This window comes from Taudactylus pleione, unplaced genomic scaffold (genome assembly GCF_031769625.1).
Source record: "Taudactylus pleione unplaced genomic scaffold, aTauple2 ptg000041l, whole genome shotgun sequence".
NCBI lineage: Eukaryota > Metazoa > Chordata > Amphibia > Anura > Myobatrachidae > Taudactylus > Taudactylus pleione.
Window position 1 is genome coordinate 53,264,466 of NW_028284443.1, and position 6,209 is coordinate 53,270,674.

Consider the following 6,209-nt stretch of genomic DNA (forward strand, 5'->3'; position numbering starts at 1 on the left):
TGTTTTGGAACCAGCATTCCCTGTATTCAAAGGAGTTGCAGTTTTAAAAATAAGTGAGTGGCGAGTTTGTATGATATTATTTATGTAGATGCTGTGGTCACATACCAAGGGCACCCCAGATGGTTGAGTGCCGTAGATTAAGCCTGATATATATATATATATATATACAGTATATACACATATACATATATTTAGCAATTTATGACTAATATACTTCTAGCTATGCTTTGATTTAGCTGCCTTACCGGACCTATTGCAGAATGGGATGCAATTGAAATACCGGCGTGCGGGATGCCAGCACTCAGAATCCCGGCACCGGCATCCAGATGGTAACTAGTGGGGTTAGTGGGAGGTTTAGGGGTATGCACTAGGGGGGGAGGGCTAGGCACTAGGGGGGGAGGTTATGTTTAGGGTGCAGTGACAGAGGGTTAGGGGTAGGGTTAGGATACTTACCCGACAGGTGTCGGTATCCTAACCTTGTCAGGATGCCGGCATCCGGGATCCCGAGTGCCGGCATCTTGTACCCAACCCTGCTGAACATAAAGATGAAAATAGCCATTATGCTGTAGTCATTTGCTTTTCATGGTTTTTTTCTGCGATTTATGTGAATGTAGAGTGTCTTTCATTGGATTGGGGTACTTCCTATTCATTTGCAATGTTTCACATTAGCAATAAATACTACCCAATATTTAAAAAGACAAATGTATACTCATGAGCTTCCATTAAGCACATGCCCCTCAATACATGAGTGGATACAAATGGCCAAGCATAGAGACATAGGGGGTCATTCAGACCCGCTCGCGAGCAAATACGTCGCTCGGGGTCTCGCACCAAAGGGGGCGTGCTGTCAATGGTGACTGACAGCACGCCCCCTTTGGTGGGCGTGCCGGGGGCATGGCGGCCAGACGGAGGCGTTCCCATGGGAACGCCTACCGTCTGAGTCCGGCCCCACTGACATCAGTAATGATGTCAGTGGGAGTGACTTTGGCTCTGATAGAGCCAAAATCACTCCTGGGCTTGCGGCAGCGAGACCCTACCGCAAGGGTCTCGTCGCAAGCCCGATGGTCGCGATGGTCTTGACCATCGCGACCATCATCATGGACGCTCGCATAAGCTGTGGGTGGTAACCCACAGCTATGCGAGCGTCCATAAGGCCGCTCCACATTTAAATAGGATGGCCCTGATTCAGAGCGAGCGCTCTGGTCAGAGCGTTCAGCTCTGAATCAGGCCCATAATTATCATAATGCCACAAAGAAGGACAGTTTGGATGAAAAGACGGGAAGGGGCATTTATTTGGATCTAAAAATAAGTGGTGGGAGTAAAACCTGGATTATTTGATAAAACAATAGCATGTGAGGAAAACAAGAGAAGTAGAGGCAGAGAAGCTACATAGGATGGTATTTCTTTTTGCTCATACTCTCTACACCGGTATATATGGCCGACATTCAACATATTAACATTAACTGTTGACATTCCGGTGTCAACATTATCAATGTCGACATACTGACTGCCTCTACATATACAGTAATATGTGTAGTGCTGTAATAGGTAATAATAACATATGTGCTGTATCAGCTGCTTGTAATATATAATAATGCAGTAACACTGACTATCCTACTACGTCAAGAAACACCTAATACACCGGCTCCTTGTGTTGTGACAGTCGTCAGCAGTGTTATTACATGTAACAGCTGTTGTGTACCCCATGACTGCCCACCAGCAAATAGCATCACATACAGCTGCTTCAGTACAGTGTGCTAGCTATATGGTAATGTCTAAATCCCCTGCCATCTAAGTGGGCATAGAGGGGGAATACAACCATGTGGCGAGTGCAGCGAGCCACCGTGCCCGAAGTGTGGCGAGCGCAGCGAGCCCGTGAGGGGACAACAAACCTGTTAAAGTGGGGACAAAGTACTTCTTTAGCTGTCTGTCATGGGCAGGAACTGCACTTCCGCCCTCACTCACGTCACTTCCAGGTCCCCAGCACGAAGGGGAAATACAGCCAACCCTAGCTATATCAGCAGGGAAGCAGCTAGATCCCCTTCCGTAGATTGACCCTGACGTCATCAGCCAGTGTCCAACGTCATTCCCTACCATCCAAGTGGGCATAGAGCATAGTTGCCAAGTCCGCTTATAACAAGCGGAATTGGGCTTATTTTTTTTGCAAGTTGCTTCTTTTTTTCGGAAGTAGCTTGTTGCTTGTTTTTGGAATTATTTTTTTGTGTGCATTGCCGAGGCACCCCTAGAGGTAAGTAAATGTGTGTGTGTGTTTTGCACTGATAGTGACTGGGGGAGGGGGGAAGGTGTGTCTGGGGAATAGAGGGCTGTGGACAGGGTGAAGTTGTAGGGGGCAGCAAGAAGGAGAGATAAACTAGATGATAGAAATGAGGCAGGTACATGGGGACGAGTTAAAATTGCTGAGGCTGTTAAAAAGAGGGGAAAATTGATATTAGACAGGTGACAGGAATGAAGGAGGTAAAGAAGAGGGGTGAGAGAAATGCGGAGAAGAGTCAGGTAAAGAAAAGGTGGGTACACACTAGATGATATGTCGCCTGATCCTGCGGATTGGGCTGACATATTGTCCAAATCGGCCAGTGTGTACCCACTATGCGTGATCCTGCGCACTCCTGCGGGTCGCCCATCGGGGTCTTTCCGTCGGCCTGCATGTAGGGCCGATGGAACGACCCTGGCATATTGGATGGAGCCGGTGCCCGACATATCGGACGTTTGGACACCACATCATGCAGTATGTATCGACCGCCCGATATATATTGCGTGGTCGGGCGTCGCATTGCTGGGTACACACATCGGCAAGTGTGTACCCAGCTGAAGACTGGCAAGGGAATGAGGTATGAAAAGAGGGAGGAGGTAAAAATATGGAGGCTGGTGTAGAGGGAGAAAAGCAATATAGGCAGATAAGGCTGTGCATACACTAACATATTTAGGTTATAGAAGAGGGGGAATAAAGGAAGTTAACCAGGTAGAGAGTGAGGACAAAGAGACCAGGACGTAGCTAGGGTAGTGAGGTCGATGCCATCGCACAGGGCACCACAGGTTACGGGGCGCTGTTTGGGTCTGTCAAATTTCTGTTTATTATCATTCTTGCTTGTAGCTTCCTCTTATTTCATCCCCAGCATCTCCTGGCCTCTCCTATCTCTTGCCTGGCCCTTCCCCATGAGGCCATGGCCCTTTTTTGGGTGCATCATGTCCCTTTGAAAAATGAGGGGGGCGCCAATGCTCTTTCTGGCACAGGGCACCAAAAAGTCTAGCTACGGCTCTGAAAGAGACATCCCCATAAATTGGGCTTTTTTCTTGGTCTTTTTAGAATTGGGTTGGTCTTGTTTTGTTACATTAAAACATTTAAATAAAGTTAGATCACTAAACTAACTTTATGCAAACAAAGAATTATGTCCCTCACACAGTTTACAATTATTATTTTCCTGGCACAATAAGGATTTTGGCATGAATAGGGCAGTAAAGCGGGCACAGGCTCCATAATTTGTCATTTTGAATAAGAAGCTGTAGTTGTGCAGGGGTTAACTAGCTTCGGTCATCAAATGTTACACTTGAAACCCACAGGGGGTGGTCTGGTACATATCACTCACTTGTCATTTGCCTTGACCAACAAGGATTTTGGCATGAACAGGGCAGTAAAGTGGGCACAGACACCACATTTTGTCATTTTGAATAAGAAGCTGTAGTTGTGCAGGGGTTAACTAGCTTCGGTCATCAAATGTTACACTTGAAACCCACTGGGGATGGTCTGGTACATATGACCCACTTGCCATTTCCCTTGACCAACAATGATTTTGGCATGAATAGGGCAGTAAAGCGGGCACAGGCACCAGATTATCTCATTTTCAATAAGAAGCTGTAGATGTGCAGGGGTTAACTAGCTTCGGTCATCAAATGTTACACTTGAAACCCACAGAGGGTGGTCTGGTACATATCACCCACTTGTCATTTGCCTTGACCAACAAGGATTTTGGCATGAATAGGGCAGTAAAGTGGACATAGGCACCATATTATCTAATTTTGAATAAGAAGCTGTAGATGTGCAGGGGTTAACTAGCTTCGGTCATCAAATGTTACACTTGAAACCCACAGAGGGTGGTCTGGTACATATGACCCACTTGCTATTTACCTTGACCAACAATGATTTTGGCACTAATAGGGCAGTAAAGCGGGCATAGGCACCACATTTTGTCATTTTGAATAAGAAGCTGTAGTTGTGCAGGGCTTAACTAGCTTCGGTCATCAAATGTTACACTTGAAACCCACAGAGGGTGGTCACATACAGGCGAAGGGTGGGAGGCGGGCTCAGGCTAGCCCATAGAGCCGCCAGTGCATTTACAGCAGCCAATGAGAGTCAGACAGACTCTCATTGTCTGCTGCTGCGCCCACTGCAAGAGCTGGGCTGGAGCTCACTCATGAGCTCTGCCTTCCAGCTCCTGTAGTGGGTTATGGGAGAGATGTCATGACGTCTCTCCCATAATGCAGAGTGCGCCAGCCCGGGAGGACTGCGGTGGTGCGGATGGCGGCATGAGCAGGAGCGGGGATTCAAGTTAGTTTTTTTTTTTTTTTACTTGTGTGTTTGTCTAATGGGGGTACTGCATCAGGGGGGAGGTGACCTCTACTAGGGATTACTACTAACGTATGGAGGTAACTACTATTGGGGGCACTGCATCGGGGGGGCTCTACTGGGGACTACTACTGGATAGGGGGATCACTACTGGGGGCCTGCATAAGTGGGACCACTACTGCGATCTGCATAAGGGGGATCACTACTGGGGGCACCGTATAAGGGGAACTAATGTCGGGCTGCATAAGAAGGACTACAACAGGGGGAACTGTGTAAGGGGCACTGCATATGGGGGATCACTACTGGGGCACCGTATAAGGGGAACTAATGGGTGACTGCATAAGGGGGACCACTACTAGGGGTACTGTATAAGGGGCACTACTAAGGGCCTGCATAAGAGGGATCATTACTGGGGACATTGTATACTAGGGGTACTGTATAAGGGGTACTACTGGGGGCCTGCATAAGAGGGACCACTACTGGGGGCACTGCATAGGGGGGACTGTATAAGGGGCACTGCATTAAGGTGCATATGGAATGGAAAGGAATGTTCAGAGTGACGAGATAGGGATGTGTGTCATGTTGACACTCCCCATTTTTAAGTGTCCACGCCCATTTTTTGTCACACGCACATAGGGGGGGGGGGTCCATTTTTAAACTTGTCCTGGGCTCCATATACCCTAGTTAAGCCACTGCCTGTGCTATGACCAAATGCTTGATCCCAGCGCCTTAGTCCTGCAGTCCGGATAGATGTGTCCTCAGCAGGACACATAAGTGTCTGGTGCTGGGACAGTATGTCTGTTTTCAGTGCCGGTCAAGGCCCAGCAGCGGCTGACTTGTGGCGCCAGCTAATAGCTGAGTGCAGCTCATTGACCGCCGGCCATTGAAGAGGGGTGACAATTTGAATTTGAGCCAATCACAGTGGTGACAATTTTGACAATCTGAGCCAATCAAGGCGTGCACCGGCAGCCAATAGAAATCGGCCACAGTGAGCCATTCGTTGTAAGCCGCATCATGGCTGGCTACGCCCATGGCGTCTAGCGTCAGATGTCTCTGGGAGGAAAAGTCAGTTTGGCGGAAATGGGTGAAGAGCTCCAGCGGCCGTGGAAGAGTCCAGAAGACACCGGGCTCAAAAGAGAAGAGCTCCAGCAGCTGCAGAAGACGCTAGGAGACACTGGGCTCAATAGAGAAGAGCTCTGGTAGCGCCGCTACTGGCCAGAATTGGCCAGCGACAGAAGAATGCGGCTGAGGACCGGAGAGTACTGCAGTGGTTGGGAAGTAAAAGAGCGAATGAAGATCCTCACTGCATCCTCTCCCACCCGACAGGTAGACCCTCTTTGAGGCCTTACCATCATTAACCCCTCCCTATACCATCAGATTGTTAGGCAGTAGGCATGTAGGGGTCATGAGGCCTTAAGTCTGTGGCACAAATAGGCGGGCATTAGGCCCGTGCTCCTAAGGCTATAATTGACCCTGGGCAATAGGCCCAGGTCACATAAATAAGCGAGGTGCCAACTTCTCATCTTGCCCTGGGCGCCAAACACCATAGTTCTGCCCCTGACCTTGGTCACTGCTACCTGGGTGAAGACTGCTGTTGCAGTGGGAGTTTGCCAGCTCAAGGTGAAGA